This window comes from Camelus ferus, chromosome 18 (genome assembly GCF_009834535.1).
Source record: "Camelus ferus isolate YT-003-E chromosome 18, BCGSAC_Cfer_1.0, whole genome shotgun sequence".
NCBI classification, from domain to species: domain Eukaryota; kingdom Metazoa; phylum Chordata; class Mammalia; order Artiodactyla; family Camelidae; genus Camelus; species Camelus ferus.
In genome coordinates this window covers 26,222,317-26,247,760 of record NC_045713.1, presented here as the reverse complement: position 1 = coordinate 26,247,760, position 25,444 = coordinate 26,222,317, and the positions used below count along the sequence as shown (strand labels likewise).

Below are 25,444 nucleotides of genomic sequence, written 5' to 3'. Positions count from 1 at the left end.
CTTTTCTCCATATCCTTGGCAACACTTGTTATCTTTTGTGTTTTTGGTAATAGTCCTCCTAACAGCTGCGAGGTGGTATTTCCTTGTGGTTTTGATTTGCATTTCCCTGTTGGTCAGTGATGTGGAGCATCTTTTCATATACCTGTTGGCTTTGGGGAAAATATCTTCTTTGGAGAGATGTCTATTCAAGATTTTTGCCCATTTTTTAAGTCAGGTTATTTAGTTTTTTATTATTCAGTTGTAGGATTTTCTTCTATATTTTGGAAATTAACCATTTATTAGATGTAGGGCTGGCAAATAATTTCTCTCATTCCGGAAGTTGCCTTTTCACTCTGTTGATTTTTCCCTCTGCTGTGCAGACATTTTAGGCTAATGTCGCCTTGTCTGTTTTTGTTTGCATTGCCTGTGTTTTAGCACGTCTTGCTCATGTCCAAGAAATCCCTGCCCAGACCAACGTCATGAAGCTTCCCCCTATGTTTTCTGCTAGGAGTTTTACAGTTTCAGGTCTCACACTTAAGCCTTTAATCCATTTCGAATTGATATCTGTGAATGGTATAAGATAAAGATCCAGTGACTGGATAATTTTTGGTTGTGGGAAGTTTTCTTGTGCATTATAGGATGTTTAGTAACATCTCTGGTCTTTATCCAGTAGATGCCAATAGCATCCTCTCCCCTGAAGCTGCAACAACTAAGTATGTCTTCAGACATTGTCAAATGTCCCCTGGGGGCAAAATCGCCCCCTGTTGGGAACCATTGCTGTAGGGTTTCTGGTCTGGATGGCCCACGGATTGATGTATCGTTCACCGAGCAGGTTCCGTTGGTGGATTAGAAGGTCAGCTTTTAGAGTCTGTTGAATTCAGCTGGCTTATCTGGTATCAGGAATGCCCCATCACTTGGATTTAGAAGCCAAGTGGAATCACAGGCCTAGTGATATGGATTTGAGATCCATCAGCATATAGTTCAAATCATAAAGAATGGATAGATTTTCCCAGTAAATGGTGCGCTGATTGAGGAACAACGGACAGATAACAGAACTGTCAGGAACACCAAATCTTTAATAATTAGGTGAAGGAGGAGGTGCCAATAAGAAGGATTGATCAGGAATGTAGAAGAACAAGGAGGAAAAAGTGTCTCAGAAAACAATGAAGGAGAGTTGGCAAGGAGGAAAAAGAAGGAATAGTGAGCAGAAGATTCACTAACACCGGGTTCAGAAAGGATTCATGGGCTGTGTCTCCCAGAAGATCGTCTTGACCATAGGGACCTAGGCTGTTCCTGACCACAGGTGGCCACTAAGCAGTGGACACGTGGCTAGGCTGGGCTAGACGGAGCTGAGATTTACTGTGAATATAAAATTCACACTGGATTTCAGATTTATTATGAGAAAGAAAGAATGTAAAATATCTCACAAGTTGTTTTTATAGCGATTGCACAATGAAATTGTAATATTTTGGATCTGTTGGGTTGAATGAGATGCATTATTAAAATTGATTCTACTTGTACAATAAAATGTGAAATTACATATGTGGCTTGCATTGTATTTTATTGGACACGCTGCATAGAACCGAGTTTCTGTGGAAGGGTGAGGACTGTGAACAGCTGATAGCTGAGGAGTGAAGGGGGAGCCAAGGATGTAGAGCTGGAGAGAGGACCACTCCTGCGACAAAAGGGAGGACAGTGGTCACACTGGAGAACGTGGATTGCTTGCTCTTGGGCAGGAAAACGGGAAGACAAGTGATCGCATTGTTAGCTAGGAGGAGACACAGCGTGACAAAGGTGGTATTTTTAGGAAGGGAGAGACTCAAACATGTTTGAGGCCAAGGGCAAAAGAGTCAATAGAGGAGAAGAGGTGGTAGATAAAGAGAGAAGAAGGAATGAAGCAAGACAGGGCTTAGAGAAATCGTCCTTGAACAGGTGGGTGGAGTGGAGGGAAGAGGACCTTCTCTCTGACTTTAACCCCTCTGAGCCTCATTCTCCTGAAAAATGGGAGCTAGGATCATGTGGTAATAATAATGCCTCCCCACATAAATGAGATGTTAGATGGGGGGTCAACTTTGTAGGTGATGAGACACTAATATGGAAGTATTTCAGCCACAGTCACCAAGTGCCTTTCTCTCTCCCAGTTTGCTGCCTTAGCCTCCTAATGCCTTCACTGTTCATATTCTTTATTGCCAGAGTTGCAGGCAGGCTTCACTCCAAATTTCCAAATGTGGGACCTATTCAACCCGGAATCTACCGCTCACCTGCGGAACATGAAAGACTTTTAAACAGTGACGGGTGTTGGGTAACCCTGGTGCAGTGGTTCTGAAAGTGTGTTCTCTGGACCAGCAGCATCGGCATCCCGTGGGGATACAACTAGAAAGTGCACATTCTCAGGCCCATAGGAGTCCTACTGAATCAGAAACTCTGGGGGCGGGGCCTGTCACTCTGCATTTTAACAACCCTTTGAGGGTGATTCTAAACGTTTAGAACACTGCCTTAGTGAAATCAGGTCACCACCCTTTTAGTGCAAGGATTCTCAAACTTTGGGAAACTAGTCAAAATCCAGATCTTGGGCCTTGGAAGCTGCATCTAAAAGGTCCCAGGATTATTCTGATGAGCTACCACAATGTGCGGCACAGCAGGGGTCAGTAAACATTTTCTTTAAAAGGCCAGACAGTAAATATTTTAGGCTTGGCAAAGGGGCCACACACTCTGCTCTTGTGGGAGGAAAGCAGCCACAGACGGTGCTCTGAGGAGTTGAGCGCGGCTGTGTTTCTGGGGCCGTATAAAATGGGCTGCATGGTGGATTTGGCCTGTGGGCCATGGAGTGTCAACTCCTGCTCTAGACTCTAAATATCACCCTTGGTTGTGATACTCATGTACTCATCTTCTCATCACTCGTTCTCTTTCCATTTACTCATTCATGTATTCATTCATTCATTCATTCTTTAACACTTTTTTATTGGATCCTGACTATGTGCCAGATGCTTAACTAGGCGTGGGAGATGGACAGCTGATTTCCTGAAGAGGTCCTTGCTCTCACGGAGCTGGTGGCCTCAGCCAGTGAGAGGGGGATTGTTAAACAGTGTCAAAATCTACTACAGTGTCTGGTTAAAATGGTGGGTGAGAGTTTCCTAGCCATCCAAGCAACTTCTGTTCCACAGCCCAGCCCAACATACTTTGTGCTCTGTGTCCTAGCTTCCTAGCTTTCAATAAAGTTGAGGCAACCTTTGGGATCATTTTTGGTTCCACCCCACCAGTTGCCAAGAGTTCTTTGCAAACGACTTACAGAGCTCTCGTCACCCACCACCAGGTGATAGCCGTTTTTGAGTCAAACCGGACCAGCTGGTGAATACAGCTCAGAGGGTTAGGAGAGGAATCTGTTCTGGCTGTTGGTATGGAAATGCTGAAACACCATGCCGTGTTTGTTCTGCCAGCATACAAGCACACAACAGATAGTGTTTGGTGAGAGTTTTTATCAGAAACTTTTGCCCAAACGTGGAACTCTAGATTTGTGTATCTTTCAGAGCAGTTCCTTAAGACCTGAGCATTCTCAGGATTTGCAACTGATTTGGTTCAGATTTGCATGCCTCCTGGCCCCAGAGGCTCTGGCATTTCCTTCTCATGCTCCTTTGGATCTGATGCAATGATCACAACAGTAATATCATAGCAAGCAATCATTCCTAGGCACACATTGCAAGCCAGGCATTGTGCCAAGTGATAATGTGCATGGCGGGCAGAAAAGTGGCCCCCCGAAAGATGACATGTCCTGACATCTGTGAATGCATTACTTTAATGGCAAAAGGGGACTCTGTGGTTGTGACTGAGGTTAAGGGCTTTGAGATGGAAAGATTATTCTGAATTATCCAGATGGGCTCCATTTAATCACATGAATCTTTAAAAGTGGAGAACCTTTCCAGGCGGTTGCCAGAGGAAGATATGAAGACAGAGAATGGTCGGAGAGATGCTCTCTACTACTGGCTTTGAAGGTGGAGGAAGGAGCCGTGAAAGGAATGCAGGTGGTTCCAAGAGTTTAGCAGCTGGAAAAGGGAATGGATTTTCCCCTAGAGCCTCCAGAAAGGAATACAAGCCTACCAGCGCTTTGTGTGTGTGTGTGTGTGTGTGTGTGTGATATATATATATATATGAAGTATAGTCAGCAAAAAAAAATGTGACAATGAATATATATATGTTCATGTATAACTGAAAAATTGTGCTCTACACTGGAATTTGACACAACATTGTAAAATGACTGTAACTCAATAAAAATATAATAAATAAATAAATAAATAAATAATAAAAATAATAATAAAAAAACCCAATGTTCTGTCAATGTCTAGTGCACAGCACAATGCTTCAGTCATACATGGACATACGTATATTCGTTTTCATTCTTTTTCACCTCAGGTTACTACAAGATATTGAATTTAGTTCCCTGTGCTGTACAGTATGAACTTGTTTATCTATTTTGTATATATTAGTATCTGCAAACTTCGAACTCCCAGTTTATCCCTTCCCACCCTCTTTCCCACTGGTAAACATAAGTTTGTTTTTTATGTCCATGAGTCTGTCTCCTTTTTGTAAATAAGTTCGTTTGTCTTTTTTTTTTTTTTTAAGATTCCACATATAAGTAATATATGGTATTTTTCTTTCTCTTTCTGGCTTTCTTCACTTAGAATGACAATCTGCAGGTCCATCCATGCTGCTGCAAATGGCATTATTTTATTATTTTTATGGCTGAGTAGTATTCCATTGTATAAATATACCACAGCTTCTTTATCCAGTCATCTGTCAGTGGATATTAGGTTGCTTCCATGTCTTGGCTGTTGTAAATAGTGCTGCTACGAACATTGGGGTGCAGGTGTCTTTTTGAATTAAGGTTCCCTCTCCTGTCAGTACTTTGACTTTAGCTCAGCAAGATCCTTTTCTGGATTCTGACCTCCAGAACTCTAAGATAATACACTTGTATGATTTAAGCCACCAAGTTTGTGGTAATTGGTTACAGCAGCAAGAGGAAACTAATATACCATGGTCACATTAAGTCCTCAAAAGGACCCTATTTAGTTAGCTACTAAGAGTTAGTCACATTTTGGGAAGGAGACAAAATCCAAGGCTGAGAAACCGCACAAAGCCACATATTTATCAAGTGGTTGATCCAGGATTGGACCGTTGGTTCCAGAGTCGCAGACGTCAAGTTAGCCCACAGTATCGAACTCCATGGGGATCCCTGAGCATCCCCTGATGTTTCATACAGCTCAGCTTTTGCACCCATGCCTTTGAGGACACTCTCGCTTCCTCCTAAGATCCACCTGGGAGCTCTGCGATGTCCTTCAGCTCTCAGGCTGTGTGTCCCCAAAGGCATAATCAGGCCCTCGGGCCCCTTCTTCCTGGGCAGCAGCAGCACCAAAGATGACCACACCCCCCACCCCAGCACTTACCCCACGGCGTAGCGCTGACCGTATCCGTCTTCCCACCAGACTGTGAGTTCTCCCAGTTCCTTCGCTGCACAACCTCTCTTTCCCCAGGACTTAGCCCTGTGTGAAATGCAAGCCTCACAAAGGCAGGGAGATTTGTCCATCCTTGCTGTGTTCCAGTGCATAACACGGTGCCTGGCACATAGTAGGTACACAATACATGTCTGTTAAATGGATGAATTAGTGAATAGCAGGTGCTCAATCAACATATAGAGACTGAGCCAATAAACCTGTAGTTATTGTTTAAGAGCCTTTTTTTTTTTCTCAGCAGTACTTTACGGAGGTATGATTTACGTATGGCATAATGTACAGATCTTACATGACATCTCAATGCACTTTCACACGTGTTTCCAACTGTGAGGCCACCACGCAGGTCGAGATGTAGAACGTTTCCAGTGCCCCAGAAAGTCCTCTTTAGCTCCCTTCCCATCAACCCCAAGATGACCACTACTCTGAATTCAATCACCGTAGATTAGTTTTGACTGTTGTTGAACTTAATATAAATTTCTGTTCTGTTCTGTTTTGTTCATATTATGTTATAAGAGGGATTGTGTTGTGTGAGTTCTTTAGTGACTGGCTTCTTTTACTTAATGTTTTTGAGGTTTGTCCATCATGTTGAATGTAGAAAGCTCTTTGCTGCCGCATTTCGCCCGTTGACTCCCATATCATTAGATAAATTCCCAGCCTGGAGGGTGGGCCTTCAAGTGGATGATTGCTCCTTATTGACATCTGAATGGTACCTAGTGATTCAGGCTTGAAATGAGGCTATAGCTTCAGTGAGAAAGTGGTTCCTGGTCCACAGTAGAAGGACCATTAAGTAAATGAGTGCCCAACAAGTGCTTCTCCACCTAACACCTGTTGGGTGTTTACTATAGAGCAGGCGCTATGGAGCTGAGCATTTTGCATTTATTGTCTCGTGTAAATGAATACAACAACTCACTTGAATGGTAGATATTATTATCTCTAGTATATAAATTAGGACAGTGAGACCAAGAAAGTTACATATTGGGCCCGAGCCATCTGATGAAAAGACGATAGAGAGGTTGATTCCAACAAATACGTCCCTGGCACCTGTTGGGGCTATTTTTAAAGGGAATTGATTTTTTTTTCTTTATAAAGTAAACACAGGGTAATTATAGAAAATTTGAGGAATACAGAAAAGCAGGAGGAAGGAGACATAAAGGCATCCATGTGCTTTCCCTGAGGGCAATCACTATTAATATTTTGGGGTATGTTACCTTCTTGTATTATTTTCTATGTATAGTATATTATTTGCTTGTTTAATATAGTTATAATCATGGTACACCTGCAAAATTATATCTTACTCTTCTGTGTAACCTTTTTTTCTGGCTTGTTACAAGCTCAGTAGTTGTGATGCATTTCTTTCAGTATTCATTCAACTGATTTTTATAGATCACTTGCTGTGCGACATTGTTGCACCCCTCCTGTGTGCAGGGCACTGGAAAGCTTGTATTCCTTACCGTTACAAGTCTGCTGTCTTCTACCTGAGCCAGGTTCATTGGGTCCCAACCAGGAAGCCACACTGTCTCCCCCTTAGAATGCTGACATTGCTGGATTACGTGCCTTTAATGGAGCCCTAGGTTTGCTGCTAGGTGCTACTTTTCTAATTAATAAAAGAAGAAAACCACAAGAACACCACCCACAGTTCCCTACAGACTCCTCGGGCTCCTTGCCTTAGCACAGTAGGAGTCTTGTGTAACAAATTAGAGCAGGGACTCCTGAAATACATTGTCCCAGGTGAGGAGTTCGGATATCACATCCTTGGAGCTCCGGTTGCATATTTAAATACGAACGAGGCTTGCTCTGCACATAGACTGAAGAGATTCCAAAACTCAAGTGCCGTAACTTGATTTTCAGAATCAGGCACAAACTGCAAGCCGGTTAAGAGCTCTTATTGGAGGATGTGCAGGGCATGAGGAATTGAAATAGGAGGAGGAGAGATAATGTCAGGTAATTTCACCCTACGTCCAGAGATGAGAGCTGGTGGGTGGGTCAGGGATGGGCGAATGGAGCCAGCCTTTATATCTCTTAGGAGGCTGGACAAGATGCTTTCTGGAGGGCTGTGAATTATTTGAGGCACATTTCAGAGCATTGCAGAAGATGAATGCAAATTCAGCCTATTTCTCTGGTCCAGATGGTTACTCATCCTTGTAATGCTCAAAATCAAGTATTCGAATGGAAACAGTACTTATGGGGCAGCGCAGAGCCAGACCACACTGCTCTTAGCAGTGTTTCAGTGGCTTGATGGAAAGATGGTTGTAAAAATGTGTCCTGTGGGGCATAAGTTAAACCGTCATGTGTATGAGCATAAATTAGCACCGATTCTTTTCTTTTTCTACCTTTTCAATACCAACTCCTCTAAGTCCATTCATTCATTAATTCATTCATTCAGAAAAACCTGTTGAACACCTCCTGTACACCCTCACAGGTGATGCAGCAGTGAGCAAGGCCATGCTCGTATGGACTTTATAGTCTGTTGAAGGACTTTATGCTTTAGATATTTATTGAGCATCTACTTACTGTATGAGGCTTAGGAGGAGGTGGGAGCGTGAGCTAGTCAAGTTCTAAGTTCTGCCCTCAAGTAGCCTGCATGCAGTCTGATGTGAAAATTAAGACGTGCAACAGATACCTAATACGTAGCAAATATTCTTCCCCTAATTTGCTGTAATTCTTGACAGTTCATTGTGGCAAAATGCTTCCATCCCTTGGGCCTGTCCGAGGGCCAATGTGAGAACCAGGTGACTCAGAATCTGCTTTAAAAATACAGATTCCTGTGCCACACTTCAGGCAGCAACACGGGATAACACCTGTGGGAATAGGGCCCTGCAAGACCGTGGGTAAAAGCAGGGGGGTGGGCGGGGGTTGAACTGATACGCATGTGTGTGCATGCATGCGCGTGTGGTCGTTGATAGATGTGAGAGAGCATCAGTAAAAACTTTGGCAACATACAGTCTGATTTGCCAACAAAGACGGGTTTAGAAACTCGACGTTGCCCACTTCAGCACAGAGGAGCCATAGTCTTGTGGCAAGCCAGCTTTCAAGGAGGATGGGTTTGGTAGTAATTTCAGGGTGGACTGGATGACATCAAATGTCAATTACAGTAACAACTGAGTGTATTGGGCAGTTCATTGTGTGCCAGGTGCTTTTACATCATCGCCACCCTCAATCCTCATAGTCGCTTATGCAGAAGGTACAGTTGTTATCTTCATTAACAGAGGAGGAAACCCAGGCACAGAGGGGTTAAACAACTTGCCCAAAGTCACTCAGCTTGGAGAGAGCAGAGCTAGAATCCTAATGTAGTTTATCACTGTCCCTCCTTCCCAGTATAACTGAGGGGAAAGACTAGAGAAACACACACCGTAAGTATGAAAAATGAGCTGACCTAGCCTTTGGGGAGGATCTTCATCTCCTTGACAGATGTCGCTTATGAGGGTGACCCATGTCACACTCTGGAACCTAAGAGTATGGTTGCTGGAACCTCCAGGAAGAGGTTCAGGTGGTGTTCTTCTGTCTGGGTCTATAGGCCGTTCTCAGGTGAGGTTCAAAGAGATCCAGGGACTACCCCTCTGAGCCACCTAGCCCTTCAGAGTTGTCATTAGTCATCTTTGGGTTGTCAAGTCATCCAATTAAAGAGTTGGGATTGCCCCATCCCGTGCCCCCTTTCCTGTGGCTGGAAATTCTGGCCGCATCTCTAGGTATGATGTGATTGTATCATTCTAATATCTCCTTCCCTCTAGGAGCTGCTCTAAGGGCTTTTATTTGCCTCATCTCTGCTATCCTGGCTGCCCAGTGTAAGCAGAGCACAGCTGTGGATTGCTGTTTTGTTCCTGATAATATCATACAAGGTGAATTGCAGTTTTACAAGGGGAAGCATAAAAAAGAAGGTTCTTCAAAGGAAACCACAGTGTCTGGACCCAAAGTGCTTTTAGAAGTGAAAGATCTTGTTCCTCCTTGAGTGGCCCATGAGGCAAGCAGTGTCTGTGTTGTGCAGTTCAATCCTGGATCCATCATTTGTGAGCTGACCCTGGATCGTTCTTTTAACTCATCTTCCCCACGAGTAAGACAAGGGTCTTGTGCCAGGTAGTCATGGTCCCCCGAGAACAGGCCAAGGTAAGGAGCACATAGGACCAGAGTGACAGGCCAATCGTTTTCTCAGGTGGAGGAAGTTAAGAGCATTTTGTGATCACACAGAAGCGGAGGAGTGCTAATAAGGTAATTAGCACCTTTTCTCTGATTAGCAGCCAGGGAATTATTGACAGAGATTAAATAGAAACTGTGAAAAGATCCCTGGGCAACTGAGAGGTGAGAGAAAGGTAATAGCCTGTTCTCTATGTATAAAGGGATAAAAATATGTTTTATAAACAGAGAAGGGATCTTTCCCACCCTTGCCCCAGTGTCTTCCTTTCAGATCCTTATACTTGCCTCCTACCACAGGGCCTTTGCACACGAAGCTCCCTCCTCATGAGAGGTACTCTTTCCTCTCGTCTTTCCCTAGGCTACTCCTATTCCAGCAACCTTTCTTCAGAGAAATCTCTGACCATCTAGGTGGTTCAGTTTCCTTCAATGCAGGTTCTTACTGCACCATAAACTTTTCCTTCAAAACCCAAATGTCAAAATGCTTGTCTCCCACGTGGACCATAAACTCTGTAGGTGCAGTTTCCATGGCTGTTTTTATTCACCACTGGAACCCCAGCCTTCAGCACAGTGCCTGGTACAGAGATGAATAAGTAATAGGATGAATGAATGAATTAATTAAAGACACAGTTAAGTGATACTTGGCATCTGGTCCTTTGTACAGTTCTAGGAAGTTGGTAGCTACTATTTATTATTCCCAAGAAGAAACTGAGGCTCTGAGGATCAGTGAAATGGAGTGACTTTCCCAAGACACACACCTCAGAAACCAGGACTTGTATAGAACCCTTGAGAATTTGAAATTTTATCCATCTTTGTTTTAACTATGGGTATTGTGTTGCTTATTGGTAAAAAGTAGTTTAAAAAATTTAGAAATTAGCAAAAATCAACAACAAAAACAAAAAAAGTGAAAGACAGATAACAAAGCCCATAGGAGAATGGTTTCTGTTCCAACTCCTCACTCCAGCGTCAGCTATGTTTGAAGAAAGCCCCCCTGTTGTACCTAACTTGTCTGGCACAAAGCTTGGCGTTCACCTGGTAGCAGCTAGATGTGGCTGATTCCAGCTTTTGGGAATAGTTTTACATCTTGATCACCCATTGGAGCAAGAGAACCTTCAGCCTTTCTGGGATGACACAGACAACGTCAAGGAGTGACGTGGAAATGATGGTTAGGAACAAGCACTCCATGCCTGTCTGAGATTTGTCAGCATGACGCACGCAGCCCGCTAGGCTTCCTGGCTTGTTGCAGTTGTAGTTGTAGAGAGAATCTGAATCAGAAATGTCTTCCATGGTGCTGTGTGACTCAAGAACCTAATTCACGTGGCAGTATGCCTGGGCAAGACCCCTAATTTCATTCAAAACAGGCCAGTAAACCAAAACAAAACCGAAAATTGAATCAGGCTCCTCTGTGTGCTAGGGATACAGTGATTAGTGAGACAAAGCAGAAAAAAACCAAAATAAAACAAACCACACATAGTTCCTGCCTTTATGGAGTGAATGTTGCAGTGGGGGAGACACACTCAAAAAAGCCTACAAATAAATGTTAATTACAACCATATTAAGTGCTATGAAAATACAAGAAAGAGCAGAGAAGAGAGGAAATTTACCTAATCAAGGAGCTCAGGGAAAGCATCCCTTAAAAAATGATGATCTGGCAATGAAATGAAGGATGAAGAAGAGATTGAGAAGGAGTGAGCATTCCAAGGGAGGTGAACCAGCATGAGCAAAGGTCCTGTGGTGACCACAGAGGGGCTGAGAAGTCACTGCAGTGGGAAGGGAGGAAGCAAGGCAGCTGTGTGGTCTGATTTGAGTCTATAGAGGTCACAGGGCCCAGACCCTGCTGGCATTTACAGGCCATGTGTGGCTTCTGGCATTTGTCCTTGGAGCTATTTGACACCAAGTGGTCAGTGCCAGAGTGGAGATAAACTCAGGATATCAAGAAGTGAAGCCGTCTCCTGACTCAAGCAATTGGCTGTAAGCATTTACTGAGTACCCGCAGGGATGACACCAAACTTATCCCCAATCCCAACCAGACAGCCTACAAAATAAGTACACTGGTCCAGGGTGAGGGAAACCACTTGGTCACAGTCACTGTTTGCATAATAACCACAGAGCCGATCTACTGCCACTTGCTACAGAGTTACCACTCGTTGCCATGCAGAACACACAGGACACTGGCCTGGAGCATGGAGGGTTTGGACTAATAGCGAATCCTGGGGCTTGTCCCACAGTCTTACTGGCTTCATTGATGCATTTCATCTGAGTGTGGAGAGGGCTAGAGTGTTGGGCAGGTAGATTAAAAGCCCAACTTTTTTTGTATCTGCACTGCCTCTGTTTTTCTAATTTGTATCCTGAACATTTTGCTTTGCAAGGGATTAAAAAAAAATAGAGTTGGGATTTTTACGCCAGGACTGGCCAATCACCATGCCACGTGAGCTTTAGAGAAAGAAACCCCTTCGTGGGTTGTTAATGAGCTGAGTGTTCAGTGGCCCCTGGGTGCTCTGTTCTGTCTGTCCTGTTCCAATGAGAGGGTGTTAGAATAACCCCCCATGAGAAGGCAGCAGAAAGATGATGCAAAGTGAGTTGCAAAGAGCAGCCCTCTCGACTCCACAGAGTGTCCGAGAGGCTGTCTGTCTCAACCTCCTGACCATGTTCAACCTTCACTTCCTTTATGTTCTTGGGAATGGGGCACAATTAGGCTTTATGTGTTCTCTGCAAAGAAGGAGGGACATCCAGGGTGAAGAAATGAAGAACCCCATTCTTCAGCATTGGAGGAACATTGCAAGCACGCATTTTGGAATTAAACACAAAGGAAAACATCCTTCAGCGTGCAGGAAGTTATCTGGGGACTGCCTGTGTTTTCTTGTATACGTTTCTTTGTCCTGTGTAAGAGGAAAAGTATGGAGGACCTGGTGAAAAGAGAAGAAACAGGGGAGGAGGGAGCCACCTGGCGCCACCGTGAATCCCAGCATTAGAGCAGTTCTCCTCTTGGCCTCAAAGTATCTTTGTGTTTGAGAAGAAGCATCGACTGGTTAGAAAGTGTTGGGCTTCTTCCACTGTCTCCTTCACTCTTCTGGATCCCTCTGAGGTCGGGCTTCTACCCACTCCATTCATGCTCGTGCCCCCAGGACCCTCTCACTGCCCTGTGCAGCAATCCTGTTCAGTCTTTGTCCTCCTGGACACTTCAGACACCTCTTACCCCTTCCTCCATCATCAATCTCTCTACTCCTGTGGCTTCTAAGGCTTCATACCACTCTGCTTTCTGCTTGTACCTCTCCACATGCCCACTCGGTCTCTTTTCCATGTATCTCTCCTTCTGCTAGCTCATGCTTGTAATGTTCTCCTAAAGTTCTCCAGGCTCTTCTCATTCTCCGTATGCTAGGAGATGTCACCATAGCTGTCACCGCTGTTAGCCCCCTTCAGATGGACGACTCCTGAATCTCTAACTCCAGCCCTAACCTCTTTCCTAATCTTCAGACCTGCATGTCCCGATGTCTGCTGGGCTCCCCTACATGGAAGTCCCTACCTGCATTCCTTGTGTATTTCCCCTTCTCCTCCTAGTACCCGCTTGTCCATCTTGCTCACTCATTCATTCAGCAAACATTTACTGAGCCACTGCTCTATGGCAGGCACGGTGCTAGGAGGCAGGGATACAACCGTTGAGGAAGAAAGCAAGGTCCCTCACCTGTTCTGCACCTAAGTGACATCACATTACCTGGCTATCCTCCTCAAATCCTCCCTCTCCTCCGCACCCCCAGCCCACTGCCCGTCCCATCAGTTGGTTGCCAAAGCCAATGGGATCTGTCTCCCAAACCTCTCTTAAATTCTCTCCCTTACCCCCATTGTCACATTCAGGTCTTTTCCCCTTTACTGGGATTGCTTCTGTGGCTCGTGACCTGCCCTTCCTGCCTCTATTTTTTTCCTCCTCCAACCTGTTCTTCACGCTCTAGCCAGGGTGGTCCTTTCGGAAGAGAAAAGTCTAAACGTGTCACATCTCTGCTTAAAATTCTTCAGTGGATTCTTCTCATCAACTACAGAAAACCTTAGTTCCTCATCTCTATTTTTTCGTTCCCTTTCTGTGTCTCTCCACCCGCCTTCCGCCCCTCCCTCAATATGCTGACCATCACTTCCTTTATGTTCTTAGGCGCAGGACACGATTAAATTTTATCTGTTCTCTGCAAAGAGACAGGAGCATCGGAGTGAAGAGCTGAGGAAAGGCACTGGAGGTATATTACGAGCATGGCTCTCTCCCTGGGTGAGTCCAGGAGGCCAGTGAGCCCCCCACCCTCCAGCCTCAGTTTTCTCACGTGTAAAATGGACAGAAAGAGAGCTGTCTTCTGATGTCTCGTGCCTTCCCCAAAGGTTGCAGCAAATGTGAAGTACCTGGGGGTGAAGGGAATCGCTGGGCACCGGGAGGTCAGCAGGTGGTGCGTGTCAGGGCTCCCCCTGCCCCTGGGACCCTGCAGCAGGAGTCCCTGCTGTGTTCAGTGGTGCTGGAGAGGACAGACCTCCCTGGGCTTCAAGAGCTGACTTGGGGCCCTGTGGAGCCAGCACTGAGCGTGGCTGTGGCTGGGAGGCCCCCGGGGCTGAGCAGAAGCACACATGGACCATCCTCAGTTGTTATTTTTCTCCTTTCAAATAGTAATTTGGAACCATTTTCAGAGCTGACATTCATTTTTCCCTTTTATGTCACTTCTCCGGAAGACACTCAAACCATCAATTTCTCTGTTAAAATCTCTCCCTTCTCACCACTTGTTTATGTTCCTAATTCCTTTTGTGCTTGGAGTTCAGTTGCAACAGTGAACTCTGGTCGCAATTAATTCATCCTCTTTTTTTTTTGAACTTCAAGTGGGTCTTGGCTTAGTACTCGTTAGAGGGAACAAACAAACGTTAGCTTTTTGACGTGCGCGCACACACACATAAATGCACACACGAGAATTGAGTGTTGCTCTGTCAAAGGGGCCGCAGGCATTCTATATTTGGTCAGCTGGTCTCCAAGGGTGTGAGAGATGAGTAAGTCTGATGCTCTTAAGAAGCCCAGATCTACATCCGTTATAGGAAGCTCTGTATCCTGTTAGCTTCACAGACAGGTGGTTAGTAAGCAGAATGTTATGCCTGAGTTAAATGGGGCAGATTGAGTTGCTAAATCACTTGGCATTGGTTATGGCGCATACTTCTGCTGTGGAAGCATTACTTCTAGAGGAAAACGCTGACAATGCTCAGCACTGTGCTGGGAAGAGGTGATCTTCAGACGATATATGCAGCACAAGCCTGTGATGGGTCAAGGAAAGAAAGCAGACAGGAGAAGCATTGATGAAGAGGAGGGGTGGAGAACAAAGGCTTTGGAATCCAAACAAAATCCCATTTAATTCACTTTGACGTCAATGCCACCAACTCCATGGGCTTGTGCTGGTGGTTTAATCAGGCAACGTGGTCAACGGACCAGCGTGTAACACATAATCAGTAGACAGAGGCCCCTGTGGGTCAAGCGCTGTGCCGACGGGTCTGCGCTCAGGACCTCATCTCACCCACCAGGCAGGTGGCGATGGCTGTTCCCGTGTCCCAGCAGAGGAAGTGGGGGCTTAACAGTGCTGAGTCGGTTTCTCCAGGCCTCAGAGCTAGGAGGCTGCGGAATGGAGGTCTGAACGCAGATACGTCTCACGCCTCAAGCCTGCGTGCCTGCAGGTCGCCTCCTGCCCTTCTGCTGGGTCTGTGCTCTTGCAAAGTACATGATACTACCCTGGTCTGGTGCTTTAGGGGACAAGAAGAACCACACCTGCATGGTAGCCCGGTCTGGAGAAGGCTGTTGTCGCAGCCGCTCAAGTGTACGCTCTGTGACTGATGCCCATAAAACTTCTTGGGGACTTCAGACACCCAGGAAGAGCAGGAACATGTGGATGGCAGCATGCTCCTTATGAGACTCCTAGAAGACCCTCCATTCCAGCTGGGCCAGTGCCTCAAGTGACCGTGAGTCCCAGGGCTCCCGAAGGGCCCCCCTCTCACCAGCTGCAGGACTGAATGAACTAGGAAAAGCGTCCAGGCTCAGCTGCAGGCCCTGTTCACCTGCTTTATTTGTTCATTTGTCCTGGTATTTTCAAGAACTGAAGCAAAATACATATAGCATAAGATTTACCATTGCAATTATGTTCAAGCAGCACAGCTACCTTCACAGTGTTATGCAACCGCTGTCCATTTCCGGAACCTTTCATCGCCCCACACGGACACCACAAGCCCATTAGCCGTCCCGCCCCATTCCTCTCTCGTCCCTAGCTCCTGGCAACCCCTCATCTGCTTTCTGTCTCCGTGCACTTGCCTGTTCTGGACGTGCCCCGTACATGGAGCCACACAGTAGGTCCCCTGTGTCTGGCTTCTTTTGCTGAGGGTCTGTGATGGGGGAGGAGGGCAGAAAAGGGGGCTTGGGAGTGAGGTAGGGGTCAGGAAGGGAAACAGTGTGTCCTGTGCTCACGCGAGCCCTGAGGCAGCTCCAACGGCATCCTAGACACAGGTTCTTGTTGGAATCTGTTCCATTCCTGGGTTTGGATAGAGAGAGTTACCATTTTGTCTGAATCTGTTTGGTTCCTGAGTTCTGGAGAGCAAGTAGCAAGAGTTCAGACAACACAGGAAACCAGCCCAATCCCCCTACCCACCCAAGACTGTGTATTTGTTTTCAGCCTTCAGATCCTGAGAGTTTGGGTAGCATAGGATTCCTGTACTTCAGACACTCAGATTCGCCTCCCATCTCCCTCATCCCACACCCCAATTCAGGCAGCACCCACTTCACCCCCACCTCCCTAACTCCACAGACGCGCCCATGACTCAGCCACTGTTTCTCCCTGAGGATTCATTCATTCCTTCCCTCTCTCTTACTCACACACCACTTCATTCATTCACTAATTCTTTCCTTCCTTCCTTCTTCCTTCTTCCTTCCTTCCTTCCTTCCTTCCTTCCTTCCTTCCTCCTTCCTTCCTTCCTTCCTTCCTTCCTTCCTTCCTTCCTTCCTTCCTTCCTTCCTTCCTTCCTTCCTTCCCTCCCTTCCTTACATCTTTAGCTGCCATGTTGTGTTCTGAGCTCCACCATGGACAGGAGCTGGCCTGGGTGCTGTTCCTGCAGAGAGGAATTCACATTAATCTAGTTGCGTGGAGACAGATGTTTAAATAGACACTTTAAATTAAATACCTGGTGACAGGGCAACAATAGAGGCCTGGGCAGTGTGTTATGGGAGCACCGCGAGGGTGGAGGGGGAGGAGCGGGGAGGGGAGGGGGCAGCGGCTCATTCTGTCCCCACCCATCCACCCCCACTCTGCAGTTCACAGAGCCCCCATGTGTCACTGTGTCACAGAAGGCCCAGGACTCCTCCAGGGAACCAGAGTCCTACTAGGTCTATGTTATAGATGGAAACACGGAGGCTCAAAGGGACTCAGCCGCTTGCTTAAGTATGCGTGCTGGAGAGGGCGGCTGTGTTCCCAGAGGACTCGGTTCCACTCTGCAGATGGGCGTGGGCACCGCCCGAATGACGGGGACCGCCCTGCATTTGCCTGCTTTTGGGGTGGCTCCGGCTCTCTCCCGGGAGTGGGGAGGTTCACCTGGGGCAGCCCCTCTTCCTCCCTCCCGCGCAGTAGGTTCTGACTCACAGCCTTTCACTGAACGTGCTTTGTTGGATAAGATGATGGGACTGACAGGATGTGACATGCGGCTGTCTCAGCCGGGAGGCCGATGGAAACACACAGAAGGGAGGATGTCAGACATCAGACACCATCTTGCTTCACTCCCCACTCTTCCCTGAAAGACAGAAGCCTCTGGGTGTCATGGCTGAAGGCTGCTGTGGGGTCAGACCTGTAGGTCGGGATCTCTGCTCTGCCAAATGCTGGGGAGCCTCAGTCATGTGACCAACAGTGGCAACGTTGCTCCTCAAAGCTTGGTCTGTGGACCAGTAGCATCGTTGCCGCCTGGGAGCTTATTAGCAATGCTCCATCCATACCCACTGAGTCCGAACCTGCAGTGGAACAGGAGCATCCTATGCATCCCCCCCCACCGTGCATCCTATGCTCATTAAAGAAGCATCTCTCTGTATCCTCAACTTCCTCAGCTGTAAAATGGGAACAGAAATACCTTTCCTGAAAGGTTAGTGTGAGGATTAAGTGCACTTAAAGTTCTCTGCTTGGCCGAGGGGTCATCCTGGTTTGCCCAGGCCCTAAGGGGCCCCAGGGATGTGGGACTTCAGTTTCAGCACTGGGGTGAGTTGTTAGCCGCTCACAGCTCGTCCCTGGCACCCAGTAAGAGCTCCTTTGAAGTGGTGGCGTCTTTATCAGGACATTCAGGAAACACATGGGAGAGCCACAGGGGGTTGTTTGTATTTTCATGAATGCTGGGCTGGTGGGTTGTCGTGTTTAGGGTTTCGTTGTTGTCACTGTGGTTGATTCTTTCCTGACGACAACGGCCACAGTAATCTGCGCTCTCATTAATCAAGCCCTCGGTGTGTGCTGAGAGCTATACATGCATTATCTCGATCGCAACAACCTCTTCAAAGGAGGGGCTGAAATCTCCTCCATATTAAAAATGAGAAAATGGAGCGTTGGAGATAGGACGTATTTTGCCCAAGACCCTGATATTAGCAAGAGGAGGGGCCAAGACTTGAACCCTCGGTCTATTTGGCACCAACGTCTGTGCCTTTAAGTACATGAACACGCAGACTCCCAAGGGGGAAAGCAATTTCCTCTGGAGACTCAGCTTTCAGAGCTGTTTGCAGACATTTCTTAGGGAAGAGTGGGGCATTTGAAGAGACATTTCTACTATAATGTTTACCACCAGGGCCTGCCCCTGCCAAGTGTTATGGGAAAACCTCAGATTCTCCTTCTTCCAAAAATAAAGCTGCCTCCTTCAGCCCACTGGCAGCCCCTCTGAGTATGACAGCCGGAGATGGGAACTTAATGTACGGAGCCTGTTGGCTTTTTCTCCTCACTGGAACCATTAATGACAAGCAATTATTATTGGTGGCAACTTGTCATGTCTTTTGTCTGGGTCATGGCAGCGTGGTTGTCAGACTCTGAGAGGAAACCAGTCTCAGCGGCACATGAAAGAAAAACAAAACAAAACAGTCCCCCTCCCAAATAAAGGAAGGATGAAGAGCTCATGAAGGGAAGGGAGAGATATGTGGGGAGAGGCAGCTGCCCCAGGGGAAAAGCAAGGATCAGAGAAGGGAATGGTGGTGAAGGGAAACACTCCCTCTGTAGCATGGATTCTTCTGATCTAAGTTCGGAAGATGAATGAAGAATGAGTCACATTATTCTCCATTTTTCTCCCTAGCCGAAGTGACATCAGGAATCTTTGGTTGCCAGTGACAGAAAAGCTAATTCAAATTGGCTTAAGCAAAGTAAGGTAATTAATTGGAAATTAATTGGGACATGCAATGACAACGAGGGTATTTAGCTTCAGGTATGGCTTGAACAAGGTGTTCAATGAGGATGTCAGGAATTGATAACTCTCCATCTTTCACCTTTGCCTTTGGCTCTGATGGATTCCTTCTCAGAACACTGTATGGTGGTAGAATGGTGGCAGGAAATTCTGGCTGAACATCCATCCAGGTTCAAGTCTACCTGTAAGAGAAACGGTCTTTTCCTAGTCCGTTTTCCTACAAATCCTGAGACTCACTCTGATTGTACCAGTTAGGACATGTTTCTACCCCTGAACTAGTTGCTGACTCTGTGGGAACTGGGTGGGCCACTTGGTTTGACTGAGAGATGGGATGGCTCCCTGTGGAAATTCACTATGACCAGTAAAGGAAGATCAGGTGCTCAGTGGTCAGAATGGTGTGGCTCAGGGAGGCCCGTGCTTCTTTAAGAAAAGGAATCTTGAAAAATACGGCTTCAGGGACCCAGAGCAAGGTCAGTAGCCCAGTCACAGTTAGGACCTGCAGAAAAAGAGGCTCTCATGTACTTGGGTTTGTCAGCTCCTCAGAGACCCTACTCAGTGATCTGATCAGGTGGATTTCCCTCTGGCTTTCTGTGTGTGAATGGCTGGACCTAGCCTCAGACAATCCATAATCGCTAATGACCCTGTTTGGAAGCCGAGTCAGACGCTCACCCGCAGGTTGACAGAGCACCGGGTGAAGCAGTCTCGGGCCTTTGCTGTGTCCCTGCATAGAAATGAGGGCCTGAATCTCAGCAGGTGTCTCTTCTTGGCCAGCCCTGCTAATGATGTAGAAAGCAGGACTGGGTCCAACGGCAGCCATCATCATGAGGTTCTGAGGAATGTGGGGGATGTTGGGCTGTCCTGAGCGAGCTGCAGCTAGAATCGAGGAGAGAATACACATCTCTCCACGCATGTGTGGAGTCTCTCCTCCAGCACTGCATCACATGTTAGAGGGAGGGCTTGCCTTTGAATGATGAACTTGGACAAGGTCTGGAAGGCCCAGGTAGACATGGGAGTCCTAGCCACACTATTCAAGATTAGGGGACCAGATGACCAAACAATATAGCATACAGTTCTGTGCCTTTCTGCATCCTCAGTGCATGTCCCCTCTTGGCATAGATCAGAACTCCAAAGGAAAAGAACAAGGCTGGCTCACCTGAAATTCCAACATCCCCAAAGTTCCAGATCTCTCCCGGCTGCCCTGCTGGGAGATACTAATAGTGCATTTAGCAGAGGGGTTGTTGGGAATAACCTGACCTAGGAATTAAATCCAGACCCCTTGCCATGGTCTTCAGGGCGCTCACTGTGTGACATGGCCTCTGCCTCCTGTCCTAACGCATCTCACCACTCTCTCCTTTGCTTGTTAAATGCCAGCTGTTCTGATCTTCCTTCTGTTCCTTGAACTTGCCAAGCCCTTCCCTACCTTTGCACATGCTGCTCCTTCTGCTTGGATGGCTCTCTTCACGCCCGCCCTACTCCTCAGCTTTGCCTGGCTGACAGCTCCTCCTTCCGATTCTTTTGATCAGCTCCAGTGTGGCAGACCAGACGATGGCAAGGGGCGCTCCCCCTCCACTCCACCCTTGAACTATTACATCATCTGATTTCCTTGAAATCATACTATTGATTTTTTTTCCTCCTTTGTCTATGTCCTCCCATAAGAATGTAAACTTCATAAAAATGGGGAGCTTCACTTTGGTAGACTCCTTGCCTAGATGCTCTTCCCTAGAACAATGCCTGGCACATCGTGGGAGCTTGTTATAGTCACTGAATGAACGAAAGGCCACTAATAGATGAGTGTTTCTTCCTGGAGCCAGAGATATGGCAGGTCTGCTCAAATACATAAAACACTCGTCTCCCACTGGCAGCCTTGCAGACTCGGAATGATGCTCTGAGTTTCATTCCCAAAACAGTGGCCCAGTGTCAGGCAAGGTTTCGGGGACTTGGAAAGGCCTGGGGTCCTGCCCACAAGAATGCCAGTCTGAAGAGCAGGCAAGATGCATGCTTCTTGGCAGCTAGGCAGCCACACACAGTCAGGGCTGAGGGGTGGAAGGTGCTGGAAATTCAGAAGGGGAGGGATGCGTAGGAAGTGGAGCAGTAAGCAGTCTGTGGTGGGTGTGAGACTTGGGGCTTGATGGTCAAGGCTATCGTCTCCACCACTATTAACACCAACTCAACTTGCCTGAGCCCCTCCTAGGTGCCCAAGGCTTTATGTGCGCGCTCTCTCAAAATATGCATAGCAGCCCTTTAAGGTGGTGACTGTTGTTATCATTCCCATTGTTCAGATTGAGAAACAGGCTTAGGTTAAGAAATTCACTTGCAGTAAGAAGCAGATTCCAGGCAGGCTGTCAGCAGAGCCATGTTCCTCCTACCTGTCCCCCGTACCTTGTGGATTCTCTTTGCAGAGAACACTTCATACACGATGGCATCATGACCTCACCCATCATAGCATCTCTTTGCTAAGAGAGCACTGAATTAGGAGGTGAGAGACCCCGTTGCATTCCTGCTGTCCCTCTAAGTCATGTGAAGTTTGCAGCCACTCATCCAGGATTCTGGAGCCTCGGTTTCCTCACCTTGAAAATAAGGAAGTTGGACTTGGCAGTACCAAGTCTTGCTTTCCATCAGCATATTCAGCTGCTCCTCAACAGAGATTCTGATTCAGTGGAGATGGCGTGGAGCCTGGAAATCTGTAGGTACAAAAAAATTCCCCAGGTGAGCTGATGCATAGCTACAGGGTTGGCTACTGAAGCCTTGGATTTGTGTTTTCAATCCTGGCTGCACTTTAGAATTACCCAGGGAATTATAAATATCCTGGACCCCATCCCAGACCAACTGAACTGGCATCTTAATGGGGGTCTGGGAGGGGTGGGAGAGCACCCAGCTTTAAAGTCTAAAGATTATTGGGCTCTTAAAATATGGCTAGTGTGATTGAGAAGCAAAGTGTTTAATTTTATTTCATACTTTAAAATTCAGTTGAAATAGTTGTATGTGGTCCGGTAGGTGCTGTACTGGGAAGCCAGGCTAGAATGAGGTTGAAGGCTTGGTAGCTCTGTGTGACTGGTTCCTGGCTCCACCCCAAATCGTAGCGCTGTTCTTTGTAATTATCTTACCTAATACCCATCCTTTCTACTCTAGTCTGAGAGACTGGTGCACAGACTCTGAGTGAAGGCTGGTGTTCCTCTCCTGGTCTCGGAATCAAAGCACTTCAGCCACCCTGGACAGCTACCCTAGCTAGGAACCCAACAGTCACCAGAAATTTAGGATTAGATTTCTCATTTGAAGAGAGAGGATGAAGATGATAGTGGATGATGATGAGAACAGACAATGATGATGATGGAGGATGGATGGATGTGGGATAGAGAGACCCTCTAGTGAAACAGACCCAGCCCATATGTATGTGGCAGTGCCAGTCATCTGAATCCTCAGGCTTACCAAGCTTGATACATTTACTTTTCCTCTCATCCTTGGAAACTGAAACAAAATATGTTTCAAAGCTCAGCTGATACACCGCAAGAGCAGCAGAAAGTACACCAGGGCTTACCAAGGCAGAAAGCGGACTCCCAAGGAGTCCCTCTAGATCTTCGCTGGGTCCCCTGCATCATTACATCATTATCCTTTTTTTGGGCGGCGGGGTACCCACCATGGCAGACAGAGGAAAACAGACTCTGGGAATGGGTGCAGGGTTGACAACAGCAGCCCGTTCTCTCTTGGTTCCTGGGGATGACCTTTCTGCTCATTTATTTTCTCAACAAATATTTACTGGGCCCCTATTGTGTGTCAGACATAGTGCTAGGCTTTGAAGATACTCATTCAAATAACGCTCATCCTGCCATTGAGATGAGACAGAGAAAAAACAAATAGATCAGCTCTGGAGTTCATATACTCAGGTCATTCAGTTTCAGTTGGACTGGCTTGGAGCGCGACGGGCATCCGTTTGTTTTTGTGGGTTTTTTTTTTGTTGTTGTTCTTTTTTTTTTTTTTTTTAATAACTCTCCAAGTGATTCTCTTGTGCAGCCAGGAATGAAAGCCACTGGTGTGTGCAAAGGAACACTGGATGACATCTTGAAGTAACAGCTGTTGTCAGCATGGGGCCACATGGATTTTAGGGAAATTGTTTAACCTCCCTTCCTATGTCTGCGAGAAATGCCATCCATGAGGGTTATAACCACTGGCAACACCTCATCTCTTGGGTCATTAGAATCAAAGGAGTAACGCGTATGGGTGTCCTTTATTGCCTTGTAAATGGGTAAGTGAAATGAAAGTTGGTTTTAGACTATAAACATCGGGACCTTGATACCCATGGAGTCAGGTCTCACCCCGGGGGAATCCGCAAGCTCTGGAACATTCTTGAACCTCAGTTATGATGGGACTGGAACACAGAGTGGAAAGCAGACACCCAGAATCCCACACCTCCCTGCCTCCCTCGTTCTGTGTTTAAAACAGTTTGTTCTACATCTGAAGAGCGGTGAGCATGGGGTGGGAAATGCTTTTGCTTCAGAACCAAAGTGGGTGTCTGAAATCTGTTCCTCTCCCCCGGCTGCACGCTGCCGAGGAAGCCGGTGCCAGAGGTGGCCAGGCTGATCTGTAGAATCCAAAAAGGGCAGGCTGAGTGATGGCAGGAGGAGGTACGTGCGGGTTGGACTGCCTCTGCTATCCAGGTAGGAATCGGGAAGAAGGTACAAGGCCTTCAAACAAAGGACCATTTGGCATATCAGATGCCCGGCCTCAGGAGTGTGGCCAGATTCCCCCATCACCTCCTGCCAGTCCATAAATGCACCTTAGAAAATCCCAAAGCTAAATGGTAGCCTCTTCAGTGCCTTGTTGTGCAATTATGTTTTGCAGCTAACTTCTTGCTTTCATCCCTCTGAGGGGTATACACTTCCCTGGTCCACAGTGGTTTTGGAAGTTTAGGTTTCAGAGGCCAGTGGAAATGAAAGTGGTGTAGGGTAACTGCATGAGGGCTGTGAAGGACATTAGCGATGGTTTCTCTCCAAAGCGTGACGCATCCCTGTCAGGGAAGACGACAGTTCCTTCCCCTCTCCGTGCAGCCTCCTTGGGCTCAGAGTGAATGGGCTGCTTTGAGGAGGGGAGGAGGGAATGTGAAACCAGCACATCAGTAGACCTGGAGATACCATTTCTGAAAGGTGAGGATCCCCCTAGGTTTCTGGCATTGTCCATGGAGGCTGGAGAACAGAGGACGGGGAGAGGAGTCCCTAACTGTTGGAGGCAGGCATGGATAGATGAGCCTCTTACCCCTTCCAGTTCACCCCATCCTCACAGCAACCCAGTGGGATGGTGTTCACGGTTCCCACTTCATAGGCAACGAATCTCAGACCCAGAAAGGTTGGGTCGTCACCCATGGTCGCCTGGCTAGTTCATGCCGAGACAGGGCTTGAACTCAGGTCCGACAGACCCCAGAGCCCATGAGATTTCAGTTGTGAAATTTGACTGGTGTGCATGAAGGCGTAGGCTAGAGAGTCTAAACTGAACGTCTAGGGGAGCCAGCGAATGACCACAGAGGAGAAGGGTGGCATAGTGAAAGCAGTATTTCAGGACTTTAGATCAGGCAACCATGAACGAGGTGAGTTATTGAGGTGCTCGAGTCCTCTTCTGGGTGTGTGGGGTGTGGCTAGCATAAGCCCCTGAAGTGAGACGCCAAGAGTCCTGACCCAGCGTAGGTGGGACAAATAACAGTGACGCACACACGTCGAGCACTCGATACCTGATGGGCACTGCACTGGGCGCTTTCACACAGAGGGATCGCTTGACCCTTACTGACTTGATGAGGAAGTGCTGTCATTGACAACAGGGCAGTGAGGGGTGGAAAGCTCGGAATTTTGAAGGCAGGCAAACCTGATTCACTACCTGTGTGACCCTGAAAAGGTCATTCTACCTCGGAGTCTGTTTCTTCATTGGTAAAATGGGGATAATACTAGTACCAGTTTAGGAAGATGGTAGGGGATGGGATTAAATGAGATACTACTTAGAAAATGTTAAGCCACGTGACTCTCACAGAGTGAGCACTTCTGGCATGTTATTAACTAGTGTAATTCTCACCATTGCCATACCCATTGCACAGATTTGAAAACTGAGGCTTGGAAAGGTGAAGTGATATTTCCCAAGTCCACACAACTAGGATTGGTACCTGGGCAGAAGGTACACTGTTATCCATTCTGGGGAGAAGAAATTAATGGGGATCAGAACAGGTAACAGGAGAGAGTCAGCTTGGGCTAAAGCATTACAAGGAAGGGCAGTGGGACGGTACAAGGCGAGGGGTTTGCACACATTCTTTCACAGATGGCATGTGCCAAGCCAGCTCTTGGCTAATGAACAGCTGTCCCTTTAATTATCTTTCTCCTTCATGAAGTTTGCAAACAGCCATGCTCTTCTTTCTATACACGGAGAGCCAGATAATGCTATGTTTGCTTACAGCT

The 25,444-nt window shown here is 47.0% G+C and overlaps 1 long non-coding RNA gene across 1 annotated transcript; it reads right to left on the bottom strand.

Moving 5' to 3' along the window:
- Positions 1–1,810: 1,810 nt before the first annotated feature.
- LOC116657421 lies at positions 1,811–23,475 on the bottom strand. The gene is made up of 3 exons (XR_004312501.1): positions 23,464–23,475; positions 15,609–15,611; positions 1,811–1,887 (listed from the first exon to the last, which is right to left on the bottom strand). It is a non-coding gene; the product is annotated as an uncharacterized LOC116657421 (long non-coding RNA).
- Positions 23,476–25,444: the final 1,969 nt, after the last annotated feature.